This window comes from Chiloscyllium punctatum, chromosome 19 (assembly GCF_047496795.1).
Source record: "Chiloscyllium punctatum isolate Juve2018m chromosome 19, sChiPun1.3, whole genome shotgun sequence".
NCBI classification, from domain to species: Eukaryota; Metazoa; Chordata; class Chondrichthyes; order Orectolobiformes; family Hemiscylliidae; genus Chiloscyllium; species Chiloscyllium punctatum.
This window is the reverse complement of record NC_092757.1, coordinates 62,556,866-62,569,829: the sequence shown is the minus strand read 5'-3', so window position 1 is coordinate 62,569,829 and position 12,964 is coordinate 62,556,866.

Genomic DNA, 12,964 nt, shown 5'->3' with positions numbered 1-12,964 from the left:
CAGGCATTTCTCTAGAAAATCTTCTCGAACTATTTCCAACATGTGATGTGAACCTGCTGGTGTTGGACTGGGGTAGACAAAGTTAAAAATCACACAACACCAGGCTATTGTCCAAAAAAAGGTTTATTTGGAAGTACGCGCTTTTGGAACACTGCTCCTTCGTCAGGTAGCTAGTCTAGTTAAACCAGTTGAACTATAACCTGGTGCTATGTGATTTTTAACTATCTCCAACACATTTACATCCTTCCTAATAAGGTGACAAGTTCTATGCACTAGTCTCATCAGTGCCCTTTATAACTGAAGCATAAACTTCCTACTTTTGTATTCAATTCCCCTTGTGAGAAATATTAACATTTCCTAATTGCAAGCTTCACTACTAAATCCTACCTTTCCTACTTACTGGCTGTACTTGCATACTAACCTTTGTATTCATGCATAGGTATACCCAGATACCTCTGTAATTCAGAGGCCTGCTATTTCTCACCATTTAGATAAAGTTTCCTTTGTTTGAAATCGAGAATCTCACATCTTACACCCTTTTTGCCAATCTTGACACACTCACTTAACCTAGAAACAGAGGAAACAGTTAAAGAATGAAAAGTCTCTCTTTTAAGATGGCCTCTCAGAAGGCCATTATTAAATTAGAAAATTATTAGATGCAGTGTGGAAACTGATCCTTCAGTCCAACTTATCAATGTACCCATGTTCCTAAACTAAACTTGTCCTACCTGCCTGCATTTGGCCTATATCCTGACAATACTTTCATATTCACAAACTTATCCAAATGTCTTTTAAATGTTGTAACTGTACCTGCATTCACTATTTCCTCTGGCAGGTCATTCCACACACTAACCACTCTTTGTGTAAAAAGGTTACCTGTCATGTCCTTTTTAAATCTTTCTCTTCTCACCTTAAAAATATGGCCTGTAGTTTTGAACTCCCACCCTAGGGAAAAGATATTTGCTCTTCACTTTATTTATGTCCATCATGATTTTATAAACTTCTATAAGGTCTCAATCTCCTATATTCCAGTGAAAAAAAGTCCCAACCTATTTTTATAACTCAAACCCTCCAATCCCAGAAACATTCTGGTAAATCTTTTCTGAACTCTCTCCAGTTTAATAATATCCTTCCTGTAACTGAGTGACCAGAACTGGACATAGTACTCCAGAAGAGGCCTTACCAACATCCTGTACAACTTCAACGTGACTTCCCAATTCCTATACTCAAAGGGCTGACCAATACAGGCAAGTATGCCAAATGCCTTCTTAATCACACTGCTCACCTGTGACACAAATTTCAAAGGATTATGTACCTGAACCGCTAAGTCTTTCTATTCTACAACACTGCCCAGAGCCTGACCATTAATTGTATAAGTCCTGCCTTCGTTTGTATTACCAAAATGCAATATCTTGCATTTATTCAAATTAAACTCCATCTGCCACTCTCAGCCCATTGACCCAATTGATTAAGATCTCTTTGTGATCTTAGATAACCTTCTTCACTGTCTACTACACCACCAATTTTGGTGTCATCTACAAACTTACTAACCATACTTCCTATGTTCTCATCTAAATCATTTATGTAAATGAAAAACGACCATGGATCCAATATTGGTTCCTGTGGAACAGACCTCCAGTCCAAAAAACAACCCTCCAACACCACCCTCTGTCTCCTACTATAAAGCTAGTATTTGTGGAATTCTCTTTCCCAAAAAGCAGTGGAAGCTGAGTCATTAAATTGATCAAGACACAATTAGATTTTTCATAGATGCGGAGCGAAAAGTATTGGAGTCAGACAGAAAAATAGGATTGAGACCACAACCACATTGTCCATGATCTTATTGAATGGTGGAGCAGGCTTAAAGGCCAAATGACTTTCTCTTGTTCCGACACTGTATTTTCGTTTGTGTGTGTTTGGCAGTTGTACCAATGAGCTCTGAATGGTTTGCTACCTTCCTCATGGTAGGATGAAGAATAGCATTCAGCAAGTGCAAAAGTTTCTGGGAAGAAAGGGAGAGGGAAAGGTCAAGTTTGGAACCATATGATTTAGAAATATATTAAAGACATTGAGGATCATAATCTCTAGATCATACTATCCAACATGTTTGAGATTACAAACAGAAAGATCATGAAGATGGTCTTGCAGTGAAGAGCTTGTGAAGGAAGGAACAGTTCATATTTTTAGTGCACTGCAATACTCTCTGGAATGAGCATAGACAAAGGGACACAAATATCCTTTCAAGAGGATAAGCAAAACCTTCACAAATAGAAGCTCTGAACAAAAGACTCTAACTTTATTTCACGCTACATCAGATGTTCATCGATTATTATTGACAGTTGGTTAATCTCTGTAGTGAAACTTTATTGATCTGTCTCTGTAGTTTGGTTTAGGTATGCATGGTGTCCCAGCTTTTTTATGTAGCTGTACATAAAAATTTCATGTCTCACAATTACTTAATGATGCTGATACCACAGTTCTGCTTCACTGCACAATTTGGCAGGACTGCAGAGAATACTTGGGATTAATCTAATTTTAATTAGTGTAAAAAAAAGTGCTGGTAGTTGAAGTTTAAAACAAGATCAGCATTCTGACGAATTCTTCTGCAGTTTCTAGAAGGTAGTCCTTACTGGGTGAATCTATGTGAACTGTGGACTTTGTGTCCTGGTTGAGAATAAACTCAATTACTGAAATCTCCTTGTTTTTTTTTATTAGGAACAACAGCAGTTGTTGAGAATAAAATCCTCACTCTCAACTCATTCTCACTAGTTGACTGTCCACAGTCACAAGGCACTAACATCACTATCCCCAACTCATGGGAACTGTTGCACAAAAGTGACATTTTTGTTGGAAACAAAAGAAAACTTTTCTGACTGAACATAGCCTTTTCTTTCAATGTGATTTTACTTCAGATAATGACTTTGCAATCTGTAGATATATGGCAGATTTTATTTTGAATGATCCTATGTTTTTGCCTTATATGGGTTATTGATAGAATGGTGACATTTTGTAATGTTGCCTTGCAAGGATGTTCAGGAAATGAATACATTCCTAACAGAGCCAGTCAGTGCAGCATCTTGATAGTTGAAACTTGAATACACAGGTGAAAAAGACAGAATATGGTTATCGGGACAACTGTCAAATCAATAGCCTGCTTAGCTGAATTACTGCAATGATCAGGGATATTGCAGACCTGATTGATGACTTGTTCAAGATCATTTAGTATAGCAATAATCTCAGTAATTGTCATGACTTATTGAAAGAGAAGCAGAGCCCACTGGCAATGATGGATAATGAAGTCAATAAGAATAGTGTTACAAATATACAAACATATGAACAAAGAACAAGATTATATCACTAGGCCCTTTAAGCCTGTTCTGTCCTTCAATTAGTTCATGGCTGATCTGATTTCAATTTCAACTGTACATTCCTGCATATTTTTGATAATTTTTCATTTCTTTGATAATCAAGAATCTATCTGCCTCTGCCCTGAAAATACTGAGAGACTCTGCATCGACCGTCTTTTGAGGAAGACTCACAACTCGCTGAGAGAAAAACTATGCTTCCTCATCTCTATTTTATTTTTAAACTATGACCCATTATTCTAGATTCTTCCACAAGAGGTAGCATCCTTTCTTCAATCAGCCAGTCAAGTCCCCTCAGGATCCTATGTGTTTCAGTTAAGTCAACTCTGATTCTTCTAAACTCCACGGGATACAGGCCTATCCTGTCCAGCCTTTCTTCCCAAGGCAATCCATTCATTCCCAGTGATCTCAGCAGAAAGGAACAGTTGATGAATTTGATTTGACTTTTGTTGCAAAATTAATATATTTCGCAAAGTAATTGTGGTTACAAGCAAACCAACGAACTAGGTGAGTGAAAGTTGATACCTTATTGATCCAGAAGTCTGAAGCTTAATAATTTAAGGGAGCTGACTTGAGCAGTGATCAACAAATGTCCATGTCTTTGACCAATTGATTACAAAGTATAGGAAAAAAAATTGATGTTGTAAGATCATGTTTGGGTCCTATATAGAATGAAGTCCACAATGATGTCAATGAGCATCAACAACCTTCACAAAGTATATATACTCAGAGATGGTGAGAAAAAACGTCTCTGGAATCCTACATATTTGGATCCCTGTTCCACATTCCCGAGAACTCATCTTGAGAAAACTCTGTATGTATATTTTCTGTAGTTATTTTTAGAATAAAGGTGTAGTTAACTCTATACTGTAGGGTTGGAAGGAAGGAACGTTTGACAGATTTGGAGAGCTGCAAATCTTTGGGTTAGAGAGAAATTAAGAGAAGTGACAGCTAGATTATGGTTTGAGATGGCCTAAAGGTTGCACTAGGTTTAAAATTGTACTTCCCTACCACACCTTAGTTAATAAGTTTTGAGAAGATTTGTAGCTCAGGTTGAGGTTCTGGATGTAGGTTTGCTCAGTGAGCTGGAAGGTTCATTTCCAGACGTTCGTCACCATACCAGGTAACGTCTTCAGTGGGCCTCCGGGCAAAGCACTGCTGATAATTCCTGCTAAATAGAATTTTTTAAGTGCTGTCAATATTATTATGTAGTCACAATAGTCAATATTGTGACTACTGCAATAATAATAGATTGAGTCAATAAAGCATGGAGCTGGAAAAAGCACAGCAGATCAAGCAACATCAGGAGAGCAAAGGGAGTCAATGTTTCGGGTCAGAACCTTCCATCAGGACTGGGGAGGGGGAAGGGGCTGAGAAATACACAGAGGAAGGGGTGGGGCCGAGGGGAAGGTAGGTGGGATGTCAATAGGTGATGCAGGTATGAGATGATCATTATTGGTCAGTGGGAAAGGTGGAGTGGGTCGGTGGAAAGGAAGATGGACAGTTTAGGTCAGGTCAAGGGGACAGTGTGGAGATGGAAGACTGGACCTTGGTTGAGGTTGGTGGTGGTGATGAGGGTGGGGGTGCGGGGAAATGCTGGGGTGTGGCGAAATTTGAAAGCTGGTAAATTTTATGTTAAGGCCATATGGTTATAAGCTCCCACAACGGAACATAGGGTATTCTTCTCTAGTTTGTGTGTGGCTTTATTGTGATGGTGGAGGAGGCACAAGATAGAATAGCAAATTGGATGAATCACCAGTTGTGAATTTGTCTGTGATACCAACTTTACTATAGCATAGAAATCTAAGGAAAAGTAAGGGAATTGCACAATAGGTTAATGGATTGGGCAGATTTGTAGCAGAGAGAAAGAGAGAAAGTAAGACTGCAGATTTGGAGAGTCTGAATTGAAAAGTGTGATACTGGAAAAGCACAGCAGGTCAGGGAGCATCCGAGGAGCAGCAGAGTTGATGTTTTGGGCATAAGCCTTTCATCAGGAATGTTGGGAGGGAAGGGGGCTGAGTGATAAATAGGAGGGTGGTAGTGGAGCTGGGGTGGGGGGGAAGGTAGCTGGGAAGGCGATAGATGAGAGGTGATTGTGATAGATTGTTGGGGAGGGCGGAGCAGATAGTTGGGAAGGAAGATAGACAGATGGGACAGGTCATGAGGGTGGTGCTGAGTTGGATCTAGGATGAGATGGGGGGAGGGGAGATTTAGAAACTAGTGAATATAGAACATAGAACGTTACAGCACAGTACAAGCCCTTCAGCCCTCAATGTTGTGCCAACCTGTGAAATTAATCTGATGCCCATCTAACCTACACCATTCTATGATTATCCATATGTATGTCCAATGTCCATTTAAATGCCCTTAACATCGGTGAGTCTACTACTGTTGCTGGCAGGCCGTTCCACACCTCTACTACTCTCTGAGTAAAGAAACTACCCCTGATATCTGTCCTAAATCTATCATCCCTCAATTTAAAGCTGTGTTCTCTTGTGGTAGCCTTCACCATCCAAGGAAAAGGGGTCTCACTGTCCACCCTATCTAACTCTCTGATTACTTTATATGTCTCGATTTAGTCACCTCTCAACTTTTTTCTCTCCAACAAAAACAGCCTTAGTTCCCTCAGCCTTTCCTTGTAAGACTTTCCTTTCATACCAGGCAACATCCTAGTAAATCTCCTCTGAACTCTTTCCAAAGCTTCCACATCCTTCCTATCATGTGGTGACCAGAACTGTATGCAATACTCTAAGTGTGGCTTTACCAGTGTCATGTACAGCTGAAGCATGACCTTGTGGCTCCAAAGTCCAATCCACCTACTAATAAACGCCAACACAATATATGCCTTCTTAACAACCCTATCAACCTGGGTGGCAACTTTCAGGGATTTCTGCACCTGGACACTGAGATCTCTGTGTTCATCTACATTGCCAAGAATCTTATCATTAGCCCCGTACTCTGAGTTCCCATTATTTCTTCCGAAGTGAACTACCTCACACTTTTCTGCTTTAAACTCCATTTGCCACTTCTCAGCCCAGCTCCACATCTTATCTATGTCCTTCTGTAACTCACAACATGCTTCGGCACTATCCACAACTCTGCCTATCTTAGTGTCATCTGCAAATTTACTAACCCATCCTTCTACGCCCACATCCAGGTCATTTATAAAAATGACAAACAGCAGTAGCCCCAAAACAGATCCTTGCAGCACACCACTGGTAACTGAGCTCCAGAATGAACATTTCCCATCAACCACCACCCTCTGTCTTCTTTCAGCTAGCTAATTTCTTATCCAATTCACTAAATCACCTTCAATCTTGAAACTCCATATTTTGTGCAATAGCCTACCGTATGGAACCTTATCAAATGCCTTACTGAAGTCCATATATACAACATCAACCATTTTACCTTCACCCATCTGTTTTCTCACCTTCTCAAAAAACTCAATAAGGTTAGTTAGGCATGACTTACCCTTCATAAAACTGTGTTGACTATCCCTAATCAAATTACTCCTTTCCAGGTGATTATAAATTCTATCTCTTATAACCTTTTCCAACACCTTACCCACAACTGAAGTAAGGCCCACTGGCCTACAATAATCAGGGCTGTCCTGACTCCCCTTCTTGAACAAGGTAACAATATTTGCTATCCTCCAACCACATGGCACTAGCGTTAACTTCATCCTGGAGGTGGGGTGGGGGGGGATTTGCTAATGCTCTTTGGGAAAGTTTAAACTAATGCAGCAGGGGGGAGGGGTGAGAACCTGAATTGTAGTTACAGTGTTATCCTCCAGGCTTCTGACACTACTCCTGTCGACAATGATGATATAAAGATCAAACCCAAAGGCTCTGCAATCTCCTCCCTGGCTTCCCAGAGAATCATGAGGATAAATTCCATCCAGCCCAGCAGTCTTATCTATTTCAAATCTTCCAAACTTGCTAAAACCTGCTCTTTGTCAACTGCCATACCATCTAATCTAGTAGCCTGTACCTTCATATTCTCACTAACATTACCGTTTTCCAATGTGAATACTAATGAAACGTATTCATAAAGCACTTCCCCTCTGTCCTCAGATTCCACACACAACTTCCCACTACTGTATTTGATTGGCCTTAATCTTACTCTAGTCATTATTTTATTCCTAATATATGTATAGAAGGCCTTAGGGTTTTTCTTGATCCTATCTGCCAACAACAATTCTCATGTACCCTCCTGGCTCTTCTTAAACCTGGCTTTAGATCTTTTCTGGCCAACTTATAACTCTCAAGCCCCTTAACTGAGCCTTCATGCCTTATCCTCGCTTGAGCCTTCTTCTTTCTCTTGACAAGTGCTTCAACTTCTTTAGTAAACCATGGCTCTCTATCTTGACAACTACCTCTCTGCCTAATAGATATACACTTATCAAGGACCTGCAGTACATGTTCTTGAATAGCATTTCAATGTGTCTATTGCCTGCAGTTTCCTTCCCCATCCTAATGCATCCTAAATCTTGCCTAATCACATCATAATTGCCTTTCGCCCAGTTGTACCTCTTTCCTGAAAGTATATACCTATCTCTGCCCTTTGCTACTGTAAACATAATCAAATTGTGGTCACTTTCACCAAAGTGCTCACCTACCTCCAAATCTAACACCTGGCATGGGTTCATTCCCCAGTACCAAATCCAATATGGCATCGCCCCTTGTTGGCCTGTCTACATACTGTGTCAGAACCCTCCTATACACATAGAACAAAAACTGATAGATCTAAACTACTTGAACGATAGTATTCCCAGTCAATATTGGAGAAGTTAAAATCCCCCATAACAACTACCCTGTTACTCTCACTCCTATTGAGAATCATCTTTGCTCTCCTTTCCTCAACATCCCTGGAACAATTTGGAGGCCTATAGTAAACTCCCAACAGGGTGACCTCTCCTTTCCTGTTTTTAACCTCAGCCCAAACTACCTCAGTAGATGAATCTTCAAACGTTATCGCAACTACTGTAATATTACCCTTGATTAATAATGCCACCACCCCCTCATTTACCATCTACCCTCTCATGACCTTGTAAACCTGTCCCTGACCTCACTACCCTCAACCTCCTATACACTAGAACTAGAACTACAATTTACGTTCCCATTCCCTGCTGCATTAATTTAAACCCTTCCGAAGAGCATAAGCAAATCTCCCCACTAGGAGCAATGCCACACCCACCCACCTCCCCCCCACCACCTTTACCATCTTCTCTGTTTTTGCTGAAACATCTAGGTCACAGAATCAGCAACAACTATTCCTGTCCCTCCTCTAACCATGCCTCTGAAATGGCCACAACATCAAAATCCTAGGTACCAACCCATGCTGCAGGTTCACTCACCTTACTCCGGATGCTCCTGGCATTGAAGTACACACATTTCAAACCAACATCCTGACTGCCAGTGCCCTCTCACAACCTTGTAAATCTATCCCTGACCTCACTACCCTCAACCTCCTGTACACTGGAACTACAATTCAGGTCCCATCCCCTGCTGAATTAGTTTAAACCCTCCTGAAGAGCATTAGCTAATTTCCCCCCTCGGTTGAAGTTGACATTAATGCTATGTGTTGAACAGTCATAAGGCAGAAAATGAGGTGTTCTTCCTCCAGTTGTTAGGTGGCTTGGATTTGGCGGTGAAGGAGGTCCAGGACTTGCATGTCCTTTGTGGAGTGGGAGGGGGAGTTGAAGTAGTTGGTCACAGCAGATTGGGGTTGTTGGGTGCATGTGTCCCAGAGATGTTCCCTGAAATGCTCCGCGAATGGGCGTTGTGTCTCCCTGATGTAGAGGAAACCACATCGAGAGATTGGTAGCAGGTGAGGTCTCTCGATGTGGTCTCCTCCACATCAGGGAGACAGAATGCAGAGAAACATGAAATAATATCGGTTGGGGAAAAGAAATATTAAAGGAAGAACATGAATGATGGCATTCTTAAAGTTGCAATAGTGAAGTCTGAAGTTGAATACTGTAGTGAAGTTTCCTTTCTATAGTATGATCAGGCCTTTATGAAGCCTTTCCTTATCAATAGATTGACTTAGAAGTGTAATCAGTATTGCTAGGTAAGAAAATACAGCAGTGAACTTGCATATATCAGTTTTCCACAAATAACAAAAGAAATGGATTAATTAATTTATGGCATATAGAAATTGATGTCAAAGCCAGCATTTATTGCCCAATCTTCATTACTCTTGAGAAGGTAGTCGTCAGCTGTCTTCTTGAATCCCTGTGGTTTCTGTGTGTTGATACACTGCAGTCCTGTTAAAGAGTGAATTGTAGGTTCTTAACCTGATGAAGGAATGGCTACGTGCTCTCAAACTGGACTAGTTTGCAGATGGAGGCATTCTCATGTACCTGCTACCCTTGACCTTCTAGGACCTGGTGGAGGTCACTGGTTTGGAAGGCATTGGAGAAGGAATTTTGGCATGTTGCTGCATTGCACCTTATCCATGGTTTATACAACTGCCACTGAGTGCCCATGGTGAAGAGAATGAGTACAGAGGAACCTTGATTATCTGGCACTCGATTATCCAAATCTTGGATTATCCAGCAAGATTGCAAGGTCCCGATGCTTGGCTAACCTATGTTATCCAGCATTCGATTATCTGGAATTCAATTAACTGAATGAAATACTCCCTGCCCGCGTCCTTTGGATAATCAAGATTCCTCTGTATTTAAGATGGTTAATGGGAGGGCAATCAAATGACTTGCTTTCTGTTGGATGGTATTAGGCTTTTGAGTGCTGTTGACACAGTGCTCATCCAGGAAAGTGTTTTTTTTAATTCACACATGGAACATGGATGTCATTGGCTGGCCAACATTTTTGCCTGTCCCTAATTGACCTTTAGAAAGTGCTTTCTTGAACTGCTGCAGTTCATGTGCAGTAGGTTGACCCAAAATGCCCTTAGGTAGGGAATTCCAGGAATGTACCATCACACCCCCACCATCTTACATCCACTTTCTCCACTGCTCTCCCCAAACTCTATCATCACTCATGACAGATGGCACATTAGGAGCAGAAGATCTCTCCCCAACAGTGATAGGCTGTCATGAGCATATCAGTGGCAAACGTAAGAAAGATTTGGCCTGGGATTGGAGGGGCAGCTCCTCACTGGTTCTGTTCTATTTACAGGGGTGACCTTTCTCTGATTTGTGGCCTACTCCAAAATGATTCAATTTCCCAAGAGTTTTGAGGACTTCTGGGGATAAATTTACCCATTCTTCCGATGTATATGGAAAGCTGAGTGGAGCATTATTTGGCAAGGGTAATACAGTATCATTAACTAGGTAAAAACAAGGACTGCAGATGCTGGAAACCAGAGTCTAGATTAGAGTGGTGCTGGAACCTGCTGTGCTTTTCCAGCACCACTCTAATCCAGTATCATTAACTGTCAACAGAAGGTGATTGGACTCTTTCTTGTTGGAAATCACATTGTCTGGCAATTTTCGTGAGGCAAATATTACTTGCATAGAGGAGTATGCATTTAATGGGAAGCTGGACAATCATACAAGGGAGAAGTGAATGTCAGGTTTTGTTATTAGATTTAGATAAGATAGAAGGAAGGCTCAAATAGCTGCTGGCATGCTTTCTGTGTTGTGTATCTCTTATTTTGTGTATATCACCTATCAGCCCAAGCCTTGATGTTGTTTGAACTGCTTTGCAGAGCTGGAAAAAAGAATGCATCAGTACCAGTTTATGAGGAAGGAGAGAAAGCAGAGTTTATGTTTCAGGTCCAGAGACCCCTCTTCAGGCTCTGCTTTGTCTCCACAGATGCTGCCAGACCTACTGATATTTCTGTCCTTGTTTCTGATTTCCGCAGTTGTCAGTGGCTTACCAATTTCTGGATTAGTGGTGCTGGAAGAGCACAGCAGTTCAGGCAGCATCCGAGGAGCAGTAAAATCAACGTTTCGGGCAAAAGCCCTTCATCAGGAATACAGGCAAAGAGCCTGAAACGTGGAGAGATAAGTGAGAGGAGGATGGGGGTGGGGAGAAAGTAGCATAGAGTATAATAGGTGAGTGGGGGAGGGGGTGAAGGTGAATGGTCGGGGGGAGGAGGGTGGAGTGGATAGTTGGAAAAGAAGATAGGCAGGTAGGACAAGTCATGGGTACAGTGCTGAGCTGGAAGTTGGGAACTGCTGTGAGGTGGGGGAAGGGGAAATGAGGAAACTGTTGAAGTCCACATTGATGCCCTGGGGTTGAAGTGTTCCGAGGCGGAAGGTGAGGCGTTCTTTCTCCAGGCGTCTGGTGGTGAGGGAGCGGCAGTGAAGGAGGCCCAGGACCTCCATGTCCTCGGCAGAGTGGGAGGGAGAGTTGAAATGTTGGGCCACGGGGCGGTGTGGTTGATTGGTGCGGGTGTCCCGGAGATGTTCCCTAAAGTGCTCTGCTAGGAGGCGTCCAGTCTCCCCAATGTAGAGGGGACCGCATCGGGAGCAACGGATACAATAAATGATATTAGTGGATGTGCAAGTAAAACTTTGATGGATGTGGAAGGCTCCTTTAGAGCCTTGGATGGAGGTGAGGGAGGAGGTGTGGGCGCAAGTTTTACAGTTCCTGCGGTGGCAGGGGAAGGTGCCAGGATGGGAGGGTGGGTTGAAGGGGGGCGTGGACCTGACCAGGTAGTCACAGAGGGAACGGTCTTTGCAGAAGGCGGAAAGGGGTGGGGAGAGAAATATATCCCTGGTGGTGGGGTCTGTTTGGTGGTGGCAGAAATGTCGGCGGATGATTTGGTTTATGCGAAGGTTGGTAGGGTGGAAGGTGAGCACCAGGGGCGTTCTGTCCTTGTTACGGTTGGAGGGGTGGGGTCTGAGGGCGGAGGTGCGGGATGTGGACGAGATGCATTGGAGGGCATCTTTAACCATGTGAGAAGGGAAATTGCAGTCTCTAAAGAAGGAAGCCATCTGGTGTGTTCTGTGTGGAACTGGTCCTCCTGGGAGCAGATACGGCGGAGGTGGAGGAGTTGGGAATAAGGGATGGCATTTTTGCAAGAGATGGGGAGGGAAGAGGTATAATCCAGGTAGCTGTGGGAGTTGGTGAGTTTGTAAAAATGTCGGTATCAAGTTGGTTGTCATTAATAGAGATGGAGAGATCTAGGAAGGGGAGGGAGGTGTCAGAGGTGGTCCAGGTAAATTTAAGGTCAGGGTGGAATGTGTTGGTGAAGTTGATGAATTGCTCAACCTCCTCGCGGGAGCACGAGGTGGTGCCAATGCAGTCATCAATGTAGTGGAGGAAGAGGTGGGGAGTGGCGCTGGTGTAATTACGGAAGATCGACTGTTCTACATAGCCAACAAAGAGACAGGCATAGCTGGGGCCCATACGTGTGCCCATGGCTACCCCTTTGGTCTGGAGGAACTGGGAGGATACCAATGTTTGTATGTATAGGTGTGTTATTGGACGTTTTTGTGCATTTGTTGTAAAAAAACATTAAGATGGAAAACAAAGATTTCAAGTGTTTTTCTTTTCTGAATGATGATAGATGCATTTTTAGTAAACAAACACAGGAATTACATTTAGCTGTGTTGTGTGAGGTATACATGACGAATTTTATTCTGAAGTGAGCACATATGACTGATGACCACATGTGTGCCTATT